The 24,729-nt window shown below is 38.0% G+C and overlaps 1 protein-coding gene and 1 pseudogene across 1 annotated transcript in view; both read left to right on the top strand.

Moving 5' to 3' along the window:
• Positions 1 to 24,729, top strand: part of CHSY3 (chondroitin sulfate synthase 3) — a 295,178-nt gene that overhangs the window by 240,123 nt on the left and 30,326 nt on the right. The window lies entirely within an intron of this gene.
• On the top strand, positions 2,223 to 4,159 carry LOC108531337 (heat shock cognate 71 kDa protein pseudogene; annotated as a pseudogene).

Genomic DNA, 24,729 nt, shown 5'->3' on the forward strand with positions numbered 1-24,729 from the left:
TAATTTTTTGTATTTTTTAGTAGAGACGGGGTTTCACCGTGTTAGCCAGGATGGTCTCGATCTCCTGACCTTGTGATCCGCCCATCTCGGCCTCCCAAAGTGCTGGGATTACAGGCTTGAGCCACCGCGCCCGGCCGATGTGAAATTTTTTGATTTGTAAATTTGGTAGCCAATTGAATGAGAGAAGGAAGGAAAAAGAGAGAGAGAGAGAGAGAGAACTCTGTGTGTTAATATTGTGCTAGCCAAAAAATACAAATACAAAATACAAAAAAAAATAATAATTCAAACAAAATTTCTGTAGGGCAGACATAGCAATTTTGTAACTCTTGCTTACCAATCCCTGCTACAGATGTTGTTTAAGAATAGAAGCTCCTTGGGCAGAAGCGTGGAGCAAAAGAGGCACAGCTGGGCTAAGGAAGCCATTCGAGGGCTGAGCCAGCCACCAGGAACCAGGACAATATCTAGCCAACCAAGGACACATCTCCTCAGGCATCTAAGGGCAGGCTGTGACCAGAGGTAGGCGTAGGCTGTCAGCAAGGCAGGTCATACAGGGTAGGCGGGCTTTACCCAAAATGCCGGTGGAGCAAGCCTGGAAGGACCACTGGGCCACATGGTTCTGGTGATGGGCGTGGCTTAGATGTAGGGAACTCAGAGGCCAGCCAGCTAGTAGGAAATGTGAAACTGAAGCCAGTTAAATGGCAGGGGGTGGACTACAGGCAAGAAGGTTAGATAGAAAGCTGACACTAGAAGAATGGCAGAGAGCCAAGACTGTTGAATTTTTATCCTAGAATACATTTCATTCTTTATGCCCAGAAGCAGTATTGGCTCAAGAGCTAAAATGAGGCTGGGAATTGGCAAAGATGATATAAAGATAATAGAGGCCACATAGAGAATAAACCCTTAATCTGATTTAGCAATCAGCAAAATATTGCTAAAGTCGTGATAAATTATGAGATAAGAATATATTAACTGAAGAGCTCATACTGTTCCAGTAGGTTGGACCCAAATCCTTTTTGTTAAAGTAGAGAATGATGAGACTATTAAAAATAATATAATCATATGCCCCTTAAGTGAATGCATCATTCTGAGAATATGTTCTGAGAAATGCATTTTTGGTGAATTCATCATTGTGTGGTTATCATAGAGTGTATTTATGCAAATATAGATGGTATAACCTACTATGCACATAGGCTATATTGTATAGCCTATTGCTCCTAGGGCTATACACCTGTATAGCAAGTTACTATACTGGATACTATAGGCAACGGTAAGGCAAAGGAAAGTATCTAAACGTAGAAAAGTTAATTTGTTGCACTACAACATTACAACAATCATATCACTAGGCAATAAAAATGTTTCAGCTCCATGATAATTTTACGAGACCACTGACCATATATGCAGTCCATCATTGATTGAAACATCATCTAAAACATCAGTTCAGCCAAGGGTAGAAATTGGCCCAAGGAGGTCCGTTGAGCAAGACACATTGGAATGAACCTTGAAGACAGAAGTAGAAATTACAACAGGTGATTGTTTTTTCTCATCATATGAAGTTCGGAAGCTCAGGGCAAGCAGTGTGGGCTCTGTCACACTTTAGCAGGATATGAAGTCTATGCAAGCTCCAGATTAGAGTATGTATGATAACTTTACATCTTTGTCACTCATAAAAGAGGAGAGCAACACTTTGTTAGAAGATGGAACAAAAGCAATTTTTTGAGAATAGAAGCTGCTTTATTTTAAGTTAAAATTCTTTTCTTCTGTGCTGCTAATTAGAACATGTGGCTGCCCTCTTGGGATTTTACAACATAAAATCAAAACCATACAGTTCCACTCTGAATACTCTACCTTTAAAATATGGTGAAGAATATAAAGATAATAATCATTAGAGCTGCCATTATAATAGGTATTGATTATTGTGGAGAAATTGGAAACAAAAGCAAATATTTTTAAGGCTTCTACAATATTAGATTGCTTACTAGTATGATTTTAAAACAAATTTTTAGCCAATTATTTTGTTAGTAATAGCTTACCTCGAATAATAGATCTTACCTCAAAAGTAGAACTACTTCCTACTACAGCTAAATTTGGCTATCAAGTCAAGTGCAGTGACGGAATTTTGAAGCATTTTTTTAAAAATTCCTATAATGGCTTATGGAATATTGTGACAGCTTTTGGGATTCCTGTGTCTTTGCAATCCATGCCATGACTATATGCAAGCAAACATGTCTAAAGGACCTTCAGTTGGTATTGATCTTGGCACTACCAACTGCTGTATGGGTATTTTCTGGCATGAACAAGTAGAGATAATTGCCAGTGATCAGGGAAGCAGAACCACTCCAAGCTATGTCATCTTCACTGATACTGAATGATTGATCAGTGATCCTGCAAAGAATCAAGTTGCAGTGAATCCCTAACAACATGGTTTTTGATGCCAAGTGTCTGACTGGATGGACATTTGATGATGCTGTTGTCCAGTCTAATATGAAGTATCACCCCTTCATAGTGGTGAATGAGCCCAAGGTCCAAGTAGACTACAAGGGAGAGACAAAAAGCTTCTATCCAGAGGAAGTGTTCTTTATGGTTCAGATAAAGATGAAGGAAATTGCAGAAACCTACCTTGGAAAGACTGTTACCAATGCTGTGGTCACAGTGCCAGCTTACTTTAATAACTCTCAGCAACAGGCTGCCAAAGATGCTGGAACAATTGTTAGTCTCAATGTACTTAGAATTATCAGTAAGCCAACCGCTGCTGCTACTGCTTATAGACAAAAAGGTTGGAGCTGAAAGAAACATGCTGATCTTTGACCTGGGAGGTGGCCCTTTTGATGTGTCAGTCCTCATTGTTTGGAATGGAATATCTGACGTTGTATCTACAGCCATAGTCACCCACTTGGGTGGAGAAGACTTTAACAACTGAATGGTCAACCATTTTATTACTGAGTTCATGCACAAGCACAAGCACAGGCAGGACATCGATGAGAACAAAAGAACTCCGATGCCTCCATACTTCTTGTGAATGTGCTAAGCATACTCTCTCTTCCAGCACCCCGGCCAGTATTGAGATCTGTTTTCTCTGTGAAGGAATTGACCTCAATACCTCCGTTGCCCATGCCTTATTTGAAGAATTGAATGCTTACCTGTTCCATGGCACTCTAGACTCAATAGAGAAAGTCCTTGGAAATGCCTAACTAGACACGTCACAGGTCCATGTTATTGTCCTGGTTCATGGTTCTCTTTGTATCCCCAATGTTTAGCAGCTTTTCCAAGACTTCTTTGATGAAAATGAGCTGAATGAGTATCAAGCCTGATGAGGCTGTTGCTTATGGTACAACTGTCCAGGCAGCCATCCTATCTGAAAGCAAATCTGAAAATGTTCAAGATATGCTGCTCCTGGTTGTCAATTCTTCTTTTTCTTGGTATTGAAACTGCTGGTAGAGTCATGACTGTCCTCATTAAGCATAATCCCACCATTCCTGCCAAGCAGACATAGACCTCATTATGTACTTTGACAACCAGCGTGGTGTGTTTATTTAGATTTATCAAGGAGAGAGTGCCATGACTAAGGACAACAACCTGCTTGGCAAGTTTGAACTCACAGTCATTCCTCTTGCATCCCATGGTGTTCCTTTGATTTAAGTCACTTTTGATATTGATGCCAATGGCATCCTCAGTGTCTCTTCTGTGGCCCAGAGTAAGTAAAGGAGAACAAAGTTACTATCACTAATGACAAGGGCCATTTGAGCAAGGAAGACATTGAATGTGTGGTCCAGGAAGCTAAGAAATACAGAGCTGAAGATGAGAAGCAGAAGGACAAGATGTCATCCAAGAATTCAGTTGAATGCTATGTATTCATCATGAAAGCAGCTGCTGAAGATGAGAAACTTCAAGGCAAGATTAACATTGAGCACAAACAGAAGATTCTTGATAAGGGTATTAAAATTATCAATGGCTGGATAAGAATCAGATGCAGAAGAAGGAAGAATTTCAACATCAAAGTCTGGAGAAAGTCTGCAGTCACATAATTACCAAGCTGTACCAGAGTACAGGAGGCACACCAGGACGAATGTCTGGGGGATTCCCTGATGGCAGAGCTCCTTTCTCTGCTGGAGCTTCCCCAGGGCCCCCATTGAAGAGGTTGACTAAGTCAACCCAAATATAGATGTCGCATTGTTCCACGCAGTTAAAACATTGAAGGACTCAAATTTGTAGCAAATTCTGTGGCTCTCTTAAAGTTGAGCTGCTATAGTTAACTACCAACCAATCACAATACTTGAATATGGAACATGTGCTCAGGGGAGGTACATAACATTGCACTTTATAAGTACTGTATTGTAACTGGAAAATGTAATGTCTTAAAAAAACTGTATTTAAAATTGGCACCAAAAAATTCTATAATAATATGGTTTTCACATAACCAGACTAGCAGTCAGTATCTACTGAGGAGATGGGGGTCTTCACAGAGTACTTTGAAACTCACGAGTGTACATATGCAGGATTATCAGAGAATCCATGGTCTTCACCTTAATAGCTGCCTTAGTGAATGCTCAGTGGTACTGAAAGGACCAAGCCTCAGAAAATAGGGCAGAGTCAGGATCCCATATGGGTGAACTTGAAGATTTCCCTTAATCAGAACACAGGAGATGGTGAAAAGGAGGAGCGAGCCAGAGGAAAGGGAGCCACCTCTAAAGAGACATTAATAATGTATCTGCTACGTTCTTCATTCTCTTTTCTATAAGAGTATGGAAGTATATTATGGCTTTATTTAACACATTGATCTATTGTTAATGCTATCTTCTCATGAAAGTGCGTTGCTGGCATTTCAGTATATCTATTCCAAAATATAAATCCTTAATTACAACAGACAAATTTTTTTGTGTGGATAAAAGCCTACTGATTGCCTTACCCATAAAGAGCTAGCTAGTTATCTCTCCAGACTATTTCTTTCGTTTGATCATTATCACAACCTGTCTAATAGAAGTAGTTTGAGTTCATCATTTGAAATAGAAAGGCAATAACCCTCCAGAGTAGGTTGTGATTACAAGACATACTATTGAATTTACTGGGAAAAAGAAGCAGACCATGAGACAAAGGGATTTTTAAGAGCCACTAAGGGACCAGAGTTCTAAGACAGGCCAAATTAATCTATGCTATTTGAATTGAAATATATGAATCTACATAGTAAGTGCTATTTTGTATCTGGCTTCTTTCACTCAAAATTATGTTTGCCCTCATCTGTGTTGTTGCGTGGAGCAATGGTTTGCTCATTCTCTTGATGTATTCATTCATTCTACTGGTTGATATTTGGGCCATTTCTAATTCAGGGTTATTGCTACTATTGGGGCCATTGCATACTATCACTACTTTGAAAATTGTTGTACATGTCTTTTGGTGAATATATGTATATTTATTTTACATCCCAAGGAGTAGAAATCATATCCATAGGGTGTGTGTTTGTGCATATATATATATATATATATATATGTATATGTATGTATTCAGCTATATTGGGTACTTCCAAACTATTTTCCAAAGTAGTTGAATCAATTGTATACTTTTACTGAGTGCATATGAAGGTATTACTTTATATTCAGGAAAAAGTAAATATTAAACTTCAGAGTGGCAAACTTCAGCTTTACAATGCTGTCTTCTTTTTATTAAGTCGTTCAATCTGAGGGTGTCTAGAGATTGATTGTAATGATTTGTGGGTAGCCTTAGATTTCTACGCTTAAAGGGTTTAAGAGGTGTTTCTTCTATAAATATATCTTTCCAAGCAGAAAATATTCACAAGTATTTCCATGTTTACCAATTAAAAACCATGTAATGACTTTTGATATAAATAATAGTACTTTAGAATGCAGAAAAATCTTCCTAAAACTCCAAGTGGAGCAAGATGGCTGACTCCAGTTTCCTGGTACTTATCCCCCTCCCCCCAAAAGGTACTAAACAACAAATATATGGTTATTTGCTGGATACAAAATCAACACACAAAAATCAGTAGCATTTCTAAACACTAATATTATACTATCAAGTAAAAAAAATTTTTATTTACAATAGCTGCATAAAAGTCAGGTATCTGGGAATAAATTTAACCAATGAAATAAAAGATATCTACACTAAAAACTATGAAACATTGATGAAAGAAATTGAAGAAGGCACAATTAAGTGGAAAGAAATCCCACGTTCATAGGTTGGAAGAAATAATATTGTTAAAATGTCCATACTACCTGAAGGAAACTACAGATTCAATATAATTCTTATCAAAATACCAATGAAACTCTGCAGAGAAATGGGAAAAAAAATCTTAATTTTTTATGGAACTAAAGACACCAAATAAATAGCCAAAGCAATCGTGAGAAAAAAGAACAAAGCTGGAGTCATCACACTGCCTGACTTCAAAATACAGTACCGTAATATAGTAATATAGTAATACAGTAATATAGTAATCAAATGTATTAGGCCCTTCTCTCATTGCTATAAAGAAATATCTGAGATAGGCTGATTTATAAAGAAGAAAGGTTTAATTGGCTCACAGTTCTGCAGGCTGTAAGCCAATTACAAAGAAGCATGATGCTGGCATTTGCTTGGCTTCTGGGGAGGCCTCAGGAAACTTACAATCATGATGGAAGGAAAAGGGGGAACCGGCACTTCACATGGCTGGTGCAGGAGGAAGAGAGAGGGAAGGGCAGTGCTACACACATTTAAACAACAAGATCTTATGACAACTCACTCACTGTCATCAGAACAGCACCAAGGGGCTGGTGCTAAACCATTCATGAGAAACCACTTACACAATCCAGTCACCTCCCACCAGCCTCCATCTGCAACACTGGGGATTACAATTGAATGTGAGATTTGGGTGGAGACACATATCCAAACCATAACATCAAAACTACTGTGGTGCTGGCATAAAAACAGATAAATAAACCAATGGAACATAATAAAGCGCCCAAACATAGTTCATACAGCTATGTCTAACTGATTTTTGACAAAGGTGCCAAGAACACACGTTGGGGAAGAGATAGTATCTTCAATAAATGTTACTGGGAAAATTGGATATCCACATGCAGAAGAATGAGGCTATACCACTACCTCTCACCATACACAAAATCAACACAAATTCTAGACTTTAAGGAGAATATTAAAGACTTAAATGTAAAACCTGAAATGATGAAACTACAAGAAGGGAAAATGCTTTATGGCATTGGCCTGGGCAAGAATTTTTAAACCAAGACCTCAAATATGCAGGCAGTAAAAACGAAAACAGACAAATGAGATTACATCAAACTAAAAAGCATTTGCACAGCAAAGGAAACAAGAAAGTAAGGAGACAATGTAGAGAATGGGAGAAAAATATTTGCAAACTATACATCTGACAGTGGGTTAATATCCAGAATATATAAGGAATTTAAACAACAACGAAAAAACTAAATTACCCCATCAAGGAAATGGACAAATGATATTAATAGATATTTCTAAAAGAAGACATACCAATGACCAGTGAATACATGAAAAGAAAAATGTTCAACATCACTAATCTTCAAGGAAATGCAAGTCAATACCACCATGAGATACTATCTCATTCCAGTTAGAATAGCTATCATTAAAGAGACAAGAGAAAAGTGTCGGTAAAGATATGGAGAAAAGGCAACATTTAAACACTGTTGGTGGTACTGTAAATTAGTATGTCCATTATGGATAACAGTATGGAGATTCCTCAAAAAATTAAAAATAGAACTATCATATGACCCAGCAATCCCACTCTTTAATATATATCCAAAGGAAATATAATCAGTATGTTGAAGATACATCTACACTCCCATGTTTATTGTAGCACTGTTTGTAATAGTCAAGATATACAATCAACCTGTGTCCAACAATAGATTAATGGTTAAAGAAAATGTGATATATATATATATATACACACACACACATACACACACACACACACACACACACAATGTAATATCTAGCCATAAAAAAGAAAAATCCTTCATGTTGCCAGGTGATGGTTGAATCAGGAGGATATTGTGTTGAGTGAAATAAGCAAGATATAGTAAGACAAATACTGCATGATCTCACTCATATGTGGAAACTTAAAAAAAATGATGTTATGAAACATACCAGAGAGTAGATCAGTGATTACCAGAGACTGGAGAGGGAAGGGAGAGGAAGGGGGAGAGGCTGGTTAATAGGCAGAAGTTACAATTAGATAGGAAAAATATGTTCTTATATTCTATTGTATAGTAGAATTAACCATCACTAAATGGTTAACAGTAAGATATTATGTATTATGAAATACAGAAGATAGGCTTTTTAAAATATTTTCTTTGCAAAGAAATGATAAATGCATTTATCATTAAGGTAATGGATACTAAATATCCCGATTTCATTATACGTACATATTGAGACATCAAATTGTACCCCGTGAATATCTACAATTATAGTGTGTTAATTTACAAAAAAACAAGCATTTTAATTATATTATCATTAAGGTAATGGATACTAAATACCCTGATTTCGTCATTATATGTACATATTGAAACATTAAATTGTACCCCATGAATATCTACAATTATAGTGTGTTAATTTTAAAAAAAACAAGCATTTTCATTTGGTTTTTGTTTTGTTTTGTTTTTTGAGACAGAGTTTCGTTCTTGTTGCCCAGGCTGGAGTGCAATGGCGGGATCTCGGCTCACTGCAACCTCCACCTCCAGGGTGCGAGTGATTCTCCTGCCTCAGCCTCCCCAGTAGCTGGGATTACAGGTGCCTGCCACCATGCCCAGCTATTTTTTTATATTTTTAGTAGAGATGGGGTTTCACCACATTGGCCTGGCTGGTCACGAACTCCTGACCTTAAGTGATCTGCCTTCCTTAGCCTCCCAAAATGTTGGGATTACAGGCATGAGCCACCGTGCCAGGCCTTCATATGTTTTTATCTCATGGCAGTACTGCTTACCTTGTTTCCACATGATATATCTGAGATCCAAAGAAGTTAAAAGGTTAAAGCATTTGTATAAATAGCGTCGTTCCATATCAGATCTTGGACTATGATCTAGATGTGAAGGCTGCCAGCCATGATACCATTCTTCATGGATACAGATGTAGAATTGTGAGCCAAAGTCTTTAAAGCATATGTGAATTGTATCAACTGAGCTTTATTGCAAGTAGTCAATACCACTGCTAATTTGCATGGTTGCTTTATGTTAGTTAATACGTTTGTTTCCTTTGATAAAAAATTAGAAATTGAGAAATTGAGTCAACGAAAGATTAAATGCCTGCCCTAACATTACGAGAAAATGACCTTCCTTTTATGAACTTCCAGTTAAAGATGTCTTCAACTTCTGTAACATCAAGCAATTTAACAGCCTATGTGTATTAGGCCATTCTTACATTGCTATAAAGGAATACCTATGACTGGGTAATTTATAAAGAAAAGAAATGTAATTGGCTCCTGATTCTGTAGGGTATAGAGGAAGCATGGTGCTGGGCATCTGCTCAGCTTTTAATGAGGCCTCAGGGAGCTTACAATCTGGCAGTAGGCAAAGTGAGAGCTTGCATGTCACATGGAAAAGCAGGAATGAGAGCGAGTAGGGGGAAGATAATACACACTTTTATTTGATTTCATTTTTTGCTTTTTACAATTTTTACCTTTATGTTGACAAGTAATTTTTTAAACCTCAAGTTTAGGGGTACATGTGCAGGTTTGTTATACAGGTAAACCCATGTCATGGGGGGTTGTTGTACAGATTATTTTGTTACCCAAGTATTAACCTCAGCAACCATAGTTATTTTTCCTGATCTCCTCCCTCCTCTCACCCTCCGTCCTCCTGGAGGGTGCTGTTTCCCTCTGTGTGTACATGTGTTCTCATCACTGTTCCCCGTTTTTGTTGTTTTCCTCTATATGTACATGTGTTCTCATCATCTTGCTCCCACTTATAAGTGAGAACATGTGTTATTTGGTTTTCTGTTCCTGCATTATTTTGCTAAGGATAGTGGTCTCCATCTCTGTTCATGTTCCTGCAAAGTACATGATCCCATTCTTTTTATGGCTGCATAGTATTCCATGGTGTATATGTACCATATTTTCTTTATCAGTCTATCATTTATGGGAACTTAGGTTGATTCCATGTCTTTAGCATTGTGAATAGTGCTGCAATGAACACATGCATGTGTCTTTATGATAAAATGATTTGTATTCATTTGGGTATATACTCAGTAATGGGATTGCTGGGTAGAATGGTAGCTCTGCTTTCAGGTCTCTGATGAATCACCACACTGTTTTCCACAATGGTTAAAACTAATTTACACTCCCACCAATAGTGTATAAATGTTTCTTTTTCTCCTCAACCTGGCCAGCACCTCTCATTTTTTGGTATTATATTAATAGCCATTCTGACTGGTGTGAGATGGTATTTCACTGTGGTTTTGATTTGCATTTCTCTAATGATCAGTGATGTTGTTGAGCTTTTTTATATGCTTATTGGTTATATGTATGTCTTCTTTTGAAAAGTGTCTGTTCATGTTCTTTGCCCACTTTTTAATGGGGTTGTTTCGTTTTTTTATTGTAAATTTGTTTAAGTTCCTTATAGATGCTGGATATTAGAACTTTGTCAGATGCATAAATTGAAAAAAATTATCTCCTATTCTCTAGGTTGTCTGGTAACTCTGTTGGTAGTTTCCTTTGCTGTGTGGAGTTTTTAGTTTAATTGTATCCCATTTATCAATCTTGCTTTGGTTGCCATTGCTTTTGGCATCTTCATTATGAAATCTTTGCCTGTTCATATGTCCAGAATGGTGTTGCCTAGGTTACCTTCCAGGGTTTTAATAGTTTTGTGTTTTACATTTAAGTCTTTAATCCATCTTGAGTTGATTTGTGTATATGTTGTAAGGAAGTGGTCCAGTTTCTATCTTCCTCATATGGCTAGCCAGTTATCTCAGCACCATTTATTGATGTGTCCGTTACCCAATTCCAAAGTTGCTTCCACATTTTCAGGTATCTTTATGGCAAGATCCCACTCCTTGGTACCAATTTTCTGTATTAGGCTGTTCTTGCATTGCTATAAAGAAATAGCTGCAACTGGGTAATTTATAGAGAAAAAAAATTTAATTGGCTCATGGTTCTGCAGGTTGCACAGGAAGCATAGTACCAACATCTGCTTCTGGGGAGGCCTCTGTAAACTTATAATTATGGCAGAAGGCAAAGTAGGAGCAAGAGAGAGTGGGGGGAGGGGAGTTGCCACACACTTTTGAAAGACCAGATCTTGTGTGAACTCAGAGCAAGAGCTCACTGTCACAAAGACAGCACCAAGTTGTAAGGGGTCTGCCTCCATGATCCAAACACCTGCCACTAGGCCCCACCTCCAGCACTGGGGATTAAAATTCAACATGAGATTTGGGCAGGGACAAACATCCAAACTGTATCAACATATGGTGGCAACCCATTATGAGAGACTATTATATTAAATGAGACTGAGTATCTAAAGAGTGAGAATTTCATTATTGACTAAAATTCTGGTATAACAAGGGTCAGCTACCTTTCTCAGAATTGGACAGATTTGCCACTGTGCATTTATTGGTTAAAAACACCAGTATCTGTATACAAGTTTCTTTAATGAAATGTAAAATTACAGTAATTTTTAAAATATGAATTATGCTTGAAAATTTTATTCAGCCATTAAAATGATGTTTATAAACTATTTGAAATAGCTAGTTTTAAAAGTAGACTAAGAAATTTCATATGTCTTATGATCACAACTATGTACAAATACACACAAAAGACTGAAAGTAAGTAAATAAAAATGATGGCTCTCATGTGATTTTAGATCAAGGGTGTATTTGACAACTTTTAAAATATTTTCCAAATTTTGTAAAGTATTTATTACTTTTTTTCACAAAGAATGAAAAATAACTTTATTAGAAAGTTTGACTACAAGCAAGAGAGACAAATGGATAGAATTTTTCAGCAGTAAACAGAAAATACACACTGTATTCCAACAACAGAGGGGAAACATAAATAGCAAAGTTTTAGGCCTAACAATATCATTAATTTTATGAAAGCAGAAATTCAACAGGTCATATCTTTTAGGACACTAAAATGGCAGTAGAAATTATAAATTGTAATGAACAAGTAATATCTAGCCGCACACAAATTTTGTTTAATTAATTTATAAAATAAATAAAAAGTCCAACAAACTACTTTTGTGAGGTCAAAGTATTTATTACTTTAAAATGAAAAAAATGTAAATAGAAATACTATTGTACTGGAGAAATCATTTAAAATGTTGATAAGTAGAGCTGTGTTCAACCAACCAGTATTAATTAATAACAACATGAACACATCTGAATATATACTATTGATTAAAATTTTATGATTATATGATATTTAGGCCTGACGCAGTCTCAAAAGGATTACTTTCCATCATGGTGCTAAAGTACTGTAAACTTTTATGTTAAGTGTGCCAGCTTACAGGATGAATTACTAAGGACATTAACACCGATGTCCTTGCTAATGAAGGACACATTCAAAATAGTACAGGATCTGCTCCAATGGTTAATACCATGTATTTTCCTTCTTTTCTGAATCTCTATGCAGGAATAAAACTTGCAGTTATATTTGCTTCTTCCTATGAGTTTTATGTGACTTTATGATTTCATAAAATATTTGTATGTGCCCTAGAGAAATAATACAATATTTCTTAAAAGAAATCATGTGTTTGTGTGGATCTGCCTGTCCATTACCTTTAGATCTAGTCGAAACATCACACCAAGTTTGTTTCAGAGCATGACAACTAACGCGGGAACGTTGTACAAGCTCATAGGGTCTGAAAAAAAGAAAAAGGAACTCTGTAGTTCAGCATCATTAAGAACCACATGGATATTTTGTGGGGAATATGGGTGTCATATTTCTGTGATAGGTTATACATTTGGAATGTGGACGCTGATTTGTTGTGACCCACTAAGGTACTGCAGCTCCTTACAGATACACTTTTAAGTTTTGTAGGTCAGAAAATAAAACTCAAAAATTACACTTTCAATACTGATAACTTTGCCAAATGTCATTATTATGAGCCCCAAAATGCCACTTTTGGTGAGCAAATTGGAGCATGCTTGACAAAAGTTATTTGCCTTCTGATTGTTAGTGTGGGATAGAAGATCCAGTGAAGGGCATGAACTTCAGAAAGCAAGTACTGACATGTTCAAATCATTCTTTCACACATCCATTCAACAAATAGTTATTGACTCTGTGCCAGATGCTAATCTCAGTGCTGGGAACGTGGCTGTTGTATTAGCCTGTTCTCATGCTGCTATGAAGATATACCCTAGCCTGAGTAGTTTATAAAGAAAAGAGGCTTAACTGACTTGCAGTTCAGCACGGCTGGGTAAGCCTCAGGAAATTTACAATCATGGAAGAAGGGGAAGCAAACACGTCCTCCTTCACATGGTGGCAGGAAGGAGAAGTGCCAAGCAAACAGAGAAAGCCCCTTATAAAATCATCAAATCTTATGAGAACTCACTTAGTATGATGAGAACAGCATGGGGTAACTGCCCCATGATTCAGTTACCTCCCACTGTGTCCCTCCCATGATACGTGGGGATTATGAGGTTACAATTCCAGATGAGATTTGGGTGGGAAAACAGAACCTAACCCTATTAGCTGTGAACAAAACAAGCAACATTCATCCCCTCACAATGCTTGCATTCATCAGCATTGTCATTGTAGATACATCTCAGAAGTTTTTAATTTCTTTGAGAACATATCTATGCCAGGCACTAGGTGCCCAACACTATTCAAAATTTAATTCGGAGACACCTGCATCAGAATCACTTGAGACACATTTTAAAAATCAGAATTGGACTCTTAAGAAAATGTCTGAAAATCTGCATTTTTGACAAGCACCCCAGCTGCATCTTCACAAAGTTTAAAAACCACTGTTCCAGCTTTAACGTCTAATATTTATTATAAGGAAAAAATAATAGCAAAATATTTGAAGCCAAAGTAATTTGCAAACCTTGTGACCATAACCAAAATTGTTGACTTTCCATAAAAGCTGTGGTCTTCCCATTCTAACACTCTGTATTCAGTAAGAAACAGCTGCAGACTGACTATATTAATGATTTCCAAAACACATATTGAAAAATTAAATAAAATATGCTTCACATGTTTTGATTCGCTACTAACTTTCATCATGTCTCTTCTTCCTGTAATTTTGTAGATATTTTGTGTTGACTTTTTGCCTTCACCACAGAGCATTTAAAACTTTTCCTATCAGTTTTGTGAGGGTGAGTAAGAGGGCAAGAGTTATTTAAGCTTCTAATCAGTGCTCTCTTGCTAAAATTGGGGGTAAATAAATAATTAAAATTCACATATGGAATGCCTATAATTAAAACTATACATACAGCAATAGACACAAGTTTCCTTTAAAAGCAACAGATAAAAGAATCACAGCTGTTGTTAAAAGCTGTTTTGCAAGGAAATATGAAGTAAGCTTGACTGATATTTCATGCCCTTGGAACATCTGTAAAATGGCCTCCTTTCAGTTTTTGGTAATTTTTGAAAACTGAAGAAATTATTACAAACCATTTGCTAGCCTAAGCAGCACTAGATTTTTTGTTTTTGTTTTTGTTTTATTTTATTATACTTTAAGTTCTAGGGTACATGTGCATAACGTGCAGGTTTGTTACATATGTATACTTGTGCCATGTTGGTGAGCAGCACTAGTTTTATAAAACTATTACTTCTGTGTACATCGTCTCTATAGCCCCAGTCAAATCAATGGCATGTTACATAAAAGCAACTACTGATAGGCTGGGTGCAGCGGCTCACACCTGGAATCAATCCCAGCACTTGAGGAAGCTGAGGCGGGCAGATCACTTGAAGTCAGGAGTTCGAGACCAGCCTGGCCAAAGCGGTGAAACCTTGCCTCTACTAAAAATACAAAAATTAGCTGGGTGTGGTGGTGCACACCTGTGGTCCTGGCTACTTGGGAGGCTGAGTCCCAAACCTTTGAGAATCGCTTGAGTCTGGAAGGCAGAGGTTGCAGTGAGGCAGTGAGCAGCGATCACACCACTGCACTCCAGCCTGGGCACCTGGGCAACAGAGTGAGACTCTAAAATACAATTTTTTTAGAAAGCAACTATTGATAAATGAAAGAGGTTTCCTATTTTTATTGCCCCAGCCTGGAAAATTACCATTCTTGAGAAAAAAACATGGGACATAATTCACCAACTGCTTAAAACTACATACATTTGTTGCCTTTGTATACCCTTCTCCTAGCCATTCTGACCTCTGACGTTTTCTCAAGACATCATTCTCCCTCAGACTTTAAGTTTTGCAAGTCGAGTTTTCTTACCTGCTTATAAATACCTTCTCCTATTATCTCTCTTCCCATTTTTTGCACCTTTGATCCTTTAAATCTCAGCGTATAATCTCCAATCTGGGAAGCCTTTTCTCATTGCCCCAACAGATAGTTCCTTTTTAATTTACAGCTCTTTGAAGGCAGGATTCTACTTCAGCATGCATCACACTGTGCTTCCTCTTGCCGTCTCCTCTGCAAGTGCCACAGCTGGTCTTGATCATCATGGAGCCCCCATTGTGAGCACTGCTACCAAGCCTCTGTTGGGTCCTAGAGTTTAGAGTTTGCAAACTACTGCTTCTTGGCAAGCTCTTAGTTTTATTTACTTGGTTCATTGTTCATTTAGTTTTTGTTTTTCGTTTTTTTGTTTGTTTGTTTGTTTTTGTAATCAGTACTTAAACATTAGGAAATTGCACATACCATAGCAATTTGGATTTCTGGCTGTTGTTTGTTTGTTTAAGACAGAGTCTTATGCTGTTGCCCAGGGTGGGGTGCAGTGACAAGATCTTGGCTCACTGCAACCTCCACCTCTTGGGTTCAAGCGATTCTCTGGCCTCAGCCTCCCGAGTAGCTGGGACTACAGGTGCACGCCACCACACCCAGCTAATTTTCGTACTTTTAGTAGAGACAGGGTTTCACCATATTTGTCAGGCTGGTCTTGTACTCCTGACCTCAGGTGATCCACCCACCTCAGCCTCCCAAAGTGCTGGGATTACAGGTGGTAAGCCACCATGGCTGGCCCTAGCTGTTTTTAAAAATCGCAAGATATGCTAACATCAGTCCCAATAGACAAGAATTTAAGGAATAGCTCTTCCTTTCACATAAGACAAATCACTTTTCACTTAATCTCCTTCAACTTTTTGCCCCAGCCTCTGGAGTATTAGAATGTGTGTGTCCCACTTGCTGATTTAAATTTCATATGCCTTGGAATGGAGGAGACAAAACATTGTCATAGCTAATCCAGTATTATCTTAAACTATCTCAATGAACCATCCCATGATCTTATTTTCTCCCATTCAGAAAGATTCAGTGCCTTCTTAAATGCCACGTTTTTCTGTGTCTATCCATCCAGCGTTGTGATTATTCATTTGCAGTTATTCATATGTGTCTAGACATTATTAAATTGTTGGGCTGAGAGTGTGTCTTCTTCAATTCTGGTGGTTATGTAGTACATAGTGGATGTTCATTAATAGTAATATGTTAATTAACTTTGACATGGAGGTGCTTATATTTTGTTGCTGTGTGAATCTCAGATGAAATTCTTTTCTATTCAATATTGTATTGTAAGAGGAGAAATTAATGTTATTGTTAGGAGGGTGAGATAACTACAATAAAACTACTAAGGGAGTTAAAGATCTTCCTAGAAAGGTAGAGTGTTGGATAGAGACTGGCAAACCCTGTGTGACTAAAACTTTAACTTGCATCCAGATCATCTGGGGATTTTGTTAAACTACAGCTTCTGATTCACTAGGTTTGGGGGTGGGGCCTGAGAGTCTTCATGTCTAACACACTCTATGATGATGCCCATATGGACACCTCGAACAGCAACTCCAACAGGTTTGATTCTTCAGTAAAGAACTTGGTGTTGATTAAGTGGTAGACTGCTACTCCCTGGGACATACTGTAATCTGAAGATGAGGTCTGTAGGAGGCATTTCCTGGAGTTAATTTTGGTTTTAATTCTTCAGCATGCCAAGAAAACTGAGTGCTGGATTCTGGATAGATAGCTTGTAATGGGCCAGTAGATTTCTTTATAGTAAACGTGGGACCTTTACATATTTAGGAAGCCCCATTTGGGGAAAAAATATGTGCACATAAAAGAAGGCCCTTTGATTTCAGTTCAAGGGCAAGCCATCTGGCCCTCTTTTTGTGCAGTAATCAGGCTAATAGTGCTAGTGGCTTTGTTGGAGAAAGCATAGAATGGTACTTTAAATCTGTCCAAGGCCCTATTTTTAGAGTCTGGCAGCACAGGAATGGAGTGTTTATTTCATGTTTAATACAACCTTCCACTTCAAACTGGAAACGTTTCTTTTCCTTTACTGAGTTTCTATCAAGTCTCCCAAGAAACACTGCCAGCTTTGCATATCCCTATCCTCTAAGATGATTAACTGTTTAAAATTGAAAAGCCTTGAAGATGCAAATCCTGCCACAGGCTCCTCGTGGGGTAAAATGACAACTCAGATAAAATGTTTCCAGATGGTTTAGGCATTGTGTTCTTTATATCCTCAAAGCAAGGGAGGGATCCTAAGCTGGACGAGTTGGTAAAAAGTCATATTGAGGAATATTTAGCAGCTTCTTTTTCAGAAGCTGAAGAAGGCCACTACATAGTTCCTGGAGTGGCATACATTAGTGAGATTCTATTAAGCAGCTGTTCAGCTCTAGTAAGAGCTGCCTCAGTAGAAGGGTAGGATGGCTTGTATAGTCTTGTTTTTTAATCATTATACATTTCTAATCTATTTTGCAATCTCAAAACATTTTCTTAACCTGACAGTTTAGTGTTTGAGAGCAGCTGTATCTGCTAATCCAAATCAATAGATCTTATGGTATGATCTTACCTTTATTAGTAATATTGAGTTTTTACAGGAAAGAACTGTCAGATTTCTTATCATAGCATATACTATCTGGAGTAATTTTTTCCCCTGAACAACTTAGTTACTTCTCTTTCTGACAATCACTTAAAGTATATCCTCCACCTTTTAAAGAGACACGATCAACTTACTGCTTATTTCTAACTTGTAGTCACAAAATCCGTAAAAATTTTGTTGCTTCAAAATAGAATGAGAGAGGAGTATGGATTCTGAGCAGGTGTCAGGCTGTTTATTTGGTTTCCCCCATTTTGTGCAAGGCATTTCATCATCTAGGCCACATTAATGCCAAGGTACACTTGTCATCTGTTGAATACACACATTTAGTATTTAAATAGCAATTTGCATTTTCAAAGTGGTTTGTCAACTATTAATTAGCATTTCTTCACAGCATACCTGTGAGATGGGTCAATATCACCATTTTACAGATCAGAAAAATGGAATGACAAAGGCTGAGTGATTTGAATGAAGGAATATAACAAATCAAAGGCAGCCAAGGATGGATTTGTGGCACCATCCTGGGAGTTTAAACATATTATGCTCTCTGAGCATCTACACCCTTCCACTCAGTGCTCAAAGAGGGCTTAATATTAGTAAAGACACAGATTTGCTTAAGCAGCAGATAAACAAATTACTAAGGTTTAATTGATTACTACATGGACTAGATTGACTATGGGCAAGCAAGCTGCATCCTACAGACAGCTACTGGCTGAAACCATAGGATCAGGCTTTTTGACACCCATCTCTATGACAACAGCATGGAAACTTTTTTTTTTTAACAGCAAGGAAACACTTTTTATTGAGTATCCATTCTGTGTGAAGACTCTCTTAGAATCTACAAATATCATTGTTATGGCAGCTGTAAGGATATACTGTCATTCTTAATTTGTAGATTAAGAAGCTGAGATTAAATTCCTTTTCTAAATCACTTGACTGGTTTGAGGTGAGGCTTCGATCCAAACACAGGTTTATGAATTTGTACTTACTTGTGGTCCCCAAATGTGCACATGTTGAGGTTAAGTATCAATCTAGACCAGAGAGCCACAGAGAGTTGACTTCTCTCTCTCATTATTATCAGTGACTCAGGTAAAGTTACAGACAGCAAGCACATCATGTTTTAAAAACGGTGAAGTTAATAGAGTAAATGTTGGTTAAGAGAATAATGATTTACTGTGTTTTTAAAAGGCCATAACAATGAGCCAAATCTGGTGCTCAGATACTCAGGCCATACCTGGAGTGCTGTTATGTGTTTACTTTTGGTTATTATACCTTAATAGGACTGCAATCCAGTAGAAACATATTTAAAGGAGAGAGACTAGGGTGCTAATAGGAACTATTTAGGCTGCCTAGCAGCAGACCTAAGTGACCCAAGCTATCTATGACATGAAGACATGTCATATGGAAGAAGGAATAAAACCTGAGTTTGGCAATGTTAGATGTTAGAATTAATACCAGTAGCTAAGATTTAAAGGACCAAAGATTTTCACTTAGTAGAGAAAAATTTTCTATGGGTCACATCTGTCTAAAAAAGAAGTCAACTGAACAAAGAGGTACTGAATCCCAATCATCATGTTACTTGAAAGGGGTCCCGATCCAGACCCCAAGAGAGGGTTCTTGGATTTCGTGCAAGAAAGAATTTGAGGTGAATCCATAGGGTAAAGTGAAGGCAAGTTTATTTAAAAAGTAAAGGAATAAAAGAATGGCTGCTCCATAGGCTAAACAGTGGCATGTGCCACTGGTTGCCCATTTTTATGGTTATTTCTTGACTATATGCTAAACAAAGGGTGGATTATTCATGAGTTTTCCAAGAAAGGGGTGGGAAATTCCCAGAACTGAGGATTTCTCCCCTTTGTAGACCATATATGGTAACTTCTGGATGCTGCCATGACATCTATAAAGTGGCATGGCACTGATGGGAGTGTCTTTTAGCATGCTATTGCATTATAATTTCGGATGAAAAGCTGTGGAGACGACCAGAGGTCACTCTTGTTGCCATCTTGGTTTTGATGGGTATTGTCCAGCTTCTTTACTGCAACCTGTTTTATCAGCAAGGTCTTTATACCTGTATCTTGTGCTGATCTCCTATCTCATCCTGTGACTTAGAATGGCTTACTGGGAATGCAGTTCAGCAGGTCTCAGCCTTATTTTACTCAGCCCCTATTCAAGATGGAGTCACTCTGGTTCACAAACACCTCTGACAATCAAAGTTGTCTGGCTGGTGTGGTGAGTGGCAGGAGCATGCCTTTGAAGCCAGACATTCCAGAGTTTGAATTTCAACTCTACCATTGCACTGCTCTGAAAGAACAACGGCAGAGTTGCTCTATCCTGTTTTTAAAGAAGCAAGTAACATCTAGCTATACCCTATATTAAGTTTCCTAGAGTACTTCCTAGCCAACAAGCGGTACCTGGCAAATACTTAATGTCAATTTCCCAGTTTAAAGAGATCAAATAAAATGCATTTAACATCAAATGTGGGTCTAGACAAGATGTGTTTTAAAGTGCCCAACATTGTGCTCTGGACAGTCTTTGATTCTAAGTCAGGAGCAGCCATTAAAACAAGGGGTAATGAATTTTCTTTTTTTTTTTTTTTTTTTTTTTTTGAGGCGGAGTCTCGCTCTGTCGCCCAGGCTGGAGTGCAGTGGCCGGATCTCAGCTCACTGCAAGCTCTGCCTCCCAGGTTTACGCCATTCTCCTGCCTCAGCCTCCCGAGTAGCTGGGACTATAGGCCCCCCCCCCCCCCCCCCGGGCTTTTTTTTTTTTTTTTTTTTTTTTGTATTTTTAGTAGAGACGGGGTTTCACCGTGTTAGCCAGGATGGTCTCGATCTCCTGACCTCGTGATCCGCCTGTCTCGGCCTCCCAAAGTGCTGGGATTACAGGCTTGAGCCACCGCGCCCGGCCCAAGGGGGAATGAATTTTCTAAGTGGTGACCTTTTATAAAGGAAAGTATAGGTGAGCTGAAAGCTTATCCTAGAGTTTTTGCAGCAAGTTTCTGAAAAGCATTACTTAAGTATGAACAGACAAAAAGACAGTTGTCATCAAAGGAATTCCCATTATTTTTTATTTGTTTGTTTGTTTGTTTATTTTAGAGACAGGATCTCCATCTGTTGGCCAGGCTGGAGTGCAGTGCTATAATCACAGCTCACTGCAGCCTCGACCTCCTAGGGCTCAGGTGTTATTTTCACCTCAGCCTCCCAAGTAGCTGGAACTGCAGGCATGTGCTACCACGTCCTGCTGATTTTTCTATCTTTTGTAGAGATGGAGTTTCACCGTATTGCCCAGTCTGTCTTGAACTGCTGAGTGCAAGTGATCTGCCTGCCTCAGCTTCCCAAAGTGCTAGGATTACAGGCGTGAGCCAGGGCACCAAGCACAATTTTGGTTTACTAAAAAACATTTATTCCTTAATTCTGTGTTAAGATTTGTCCTTTTCTTTTTTTTTCTTTCTTTTTTTTTTTTTTGAGACAGGGTCTACTCTGTTTCCCAGGCTGGAGTGCAGTGGCACAATCATGGTTCACTGTAGCCTGGACCTCCCAGGGCTCAGGTGATCCTCCCACCCCAGCCTCCCAACTAGCCGGGACTACAGGTGTGCACCACCACACTCTGCTATTTTTTCCATTTTATGTAGAGACAGGGCTTCACCATGTTGCTCAGGCTGGTCTCAAAATCTTGGGCTCAAGGGATCCGCCTATTTTAGCTTCCCAAAGCGCTGGGATTACAGGCTTGAGCCACTGCACCCAGCTGCAATTCTACATTAAGATTTTTAAAAGCATGTTTCATGTAGTACTTGAAACCACTTTAAATTTATTTTTAAGCACTTTTCTTTTACTTATTGTACTGCCTCTTCTTTCCATTTTCATTTTCCAATTGAGGCTGCATAAATAAGTGAAGTAAAAGCTTGAATGCAGTATCTAGTAGCTGCATTTTCTCTGTAAAATGCAAATTAAGTCTAATAACTTTAAACAAGCAAGTTAGCATATGTCAATTATTCTTATCTTAGGTACACATGACTAGGGGTATGAGTGGTGAGATTAGGATATAGGTTATAATTTAAAGGTCAAGAGCGAGGATGGGTGTCAGTGATCACCATAAATTAGCCAAGAAATGCATCCAAGGCAATCAGTTACTGACAGTACTTACCATGGAACAGCTTCTTGGTAGAAGTGCATACCTAATGTGATGAAGAATGTTTCTAACTAAAAATCCCTAATAGTAGCATTTTTCTTTCAAAGAAGATCAAAGACAACACAGTGGTTTGAATGGAGTTTGAAGGTGTCACCCAGGTTACAGAAAAAGAAGGCATATGTTACTGGAGGTACTCTGTTTTGAGACTGTTAACACGATTTAAAGATTATTCCATCTTAGAAGATGATTTCTGTCAAATTTTACATTCCAGTTTGGATCTAAATCTGGAGCAGATTGAGTATTTGCATTCTATTTTTATTCATAGAAAGATTATGTAAATTGGAACCACAGATTTACTCATTTCAACCAAGCAGAGTTAAATTGAGAACAAGCAAGTTCCTTGTCCATCTGACTCCCAATACTTGCCTTACTTAGAAGTCATAACATAGGAAGCATCTCATCTCCTCACTACCAAATCCTCAGTCCTGCATTCCTCCTTGCCCGCTATCTTTTCAACCCTCCTTACTATAACATGGGATGGCCCTTTCTCCTATCAAAGGCCCATTCATTTTCTGATGCTTTGGACCTCATTTCTTTCTCAGAGACCTATCTCCTTCCCTTTGGAAATCCATCCCTTTGCCCATTACTTCATTATTTCCTTTGAAATCCACTGAACAGTTTACTGAGCACCTACTTTGTGCTTTCCTGGTGTCCTCGGCATTTGGAGATGCTTTCTGCCTCAGTACCAAAGAGTTTTGATTCTTTTATTCTCACAGAGGGGAAGAGTCTTTCTCCCCAATTAAATGCAATGTCCTAACATTAGCCAAAAGGGACCTATACTGCTTTTAACTCTTTGCCTAACTCTAGGTTTAGGACAGTTCTAATTTAGGTGGTGTCACTCACTTGCCAAATGAGGGTTCAGTGGAGGATGAGGGATGTGTGACCAGTAAAGGGGTTTCACCACAACTACAGATAATCCTTTGGAGGGAATGCCAGGAAACAGCTCCAGAAAGTGATGTAAAGTACTGATCATTTCTATTACTCTCCAAGGGGCATAGGTTAAGGGCTCTCAGTGAAATTCATCTACAGGACTACTTCTATTCTTGGTGAAATGCTTATGTTTATTGAGTCATTACTACATGCCAGATATTATTCAAAACACTTTGTATGTATTAATTTTATCTTCATGATAACCATAATATTTCCCACATTTTACTGATGAGAAAACTAGGACACAAAAATATTAAGTTGTTAAGTGATTCGTTCAAGATTTCCCTAGATAGAACAGGATCCAAACCCAGGTAGTTCTGATACCAGAGCAGGACTTTATAAATAGGCTTCATTTGGAATAAACACAGACAGGATTATCACTAATCTATTTAAGAAGACAATATTAAAAAGCCTAAGCAAAAAGTTTTCGGTATTCCTTCAGGCAAATATGCTCAGTGACTTTGGTCCACTTGAATTAAAAGACTAAAGGTAAAGCCTATTAGACCGATCCCTTTCCTGTGAAAAGAAAGTCCCAGTGTGGCAGAGATAGAGAATTCTCGGGGTCCATTTGAGGACATGCTGTGTATACTCCACAATATGTGCACTCTTTTCCTCTATGGGAATACGTTATGTCATTCAAAGTAGGCTCTACAGTGTTTCATCTTATAAAGAGAGAAAAGTAATTTTCCCCTATTTTTTTTTTTAGTTTTGTTTTACTTATAAATTTTAATGATCTAAAATTCATATTTGTAGTATGTTCCAGATTAGGAAGCTAATATACTTTTCCTAAATTATAGGTAATTTTTTTTTCTTTTTGTAAGATGGAGTCTAGCACTGTCACTCAGGCTGGAGTACAGTGGTACCATCTCAGCTCACTGCAAGCTCCGCCTCCCGGGTTCACGCCATTCTCCTGCTTCAGCCTCCGGAGTAGCTGGGACTACAAGCACCCGCCACTACCCCTGGCTAATTTTTTCTATTTTTAGTTGAGGTGGGGTTTCACCATGTTAGCCAGGATGGTCTTGATTTCCTGACCTCGTGATCCACTCACCTCGGCTTCCCAACGTGCTAGTATTACAGGCGTGAGCCACCGCAACCGGCCTATAGGTAATTATTTTAATAGTACTTGTTGAATGATTTATCCTTTGACCACTTATTAGAAATGTTACCTTTTAATTTATTAAACTTCTGGAATGTGTAGTAGTCTTTCTGGATTGTTCATTCTATTCTACTGATCTGTTTGTCTATCCTAGTACTATTACCACACCCTTACATTACTCAAATAAATTGGATGGCCTTCTTTTCAAGATTTTTTTTACCAGTTTTGTGCAAACACTATATAAGTTTTAGGAAAAGCCTATCAAATTCTAAAGTTTTAAAAGTTAATATACTTTCTGGAATTGCATTCTATTTAAAAAGGGATTTTATTTAATTAATGTAGACATCAACTTTAAAGAATTATATTCTCCTTCAGGATTGTGGTTACGTTTTGCAATTTATTCAGAGTTTGCTCTTATGTTAGAATAGCTATTTTACAAGGTGTATCAGTCATTCATACAACCATTATAAACTTGTTATAATGAAGAATGTTTATTCCATCTTATCACCACTTTAATGTTTGACTTCTTAGCTTCAAAAATAGTTGAAAACGTAAAACTGGCTGAGCACAGTGGCTCACACCTGTAA

The sequence above is a fragment of the Rhinopithecus bieti genome, unplaced genomic scaffold, assembly GCF_001698545.2.
Source record: "Rhinopithecus bieti isolate Rb0 unplaced genomic scaffold, ASM169854v2 scaffold_8035, whole genome shotgun sequence".
NCBI lineage: Eukaryota > Metazoa > Chordata > Mammalia > Primates > Cercopithecidae > Rhinopithecus > Rhinopithecus bieti.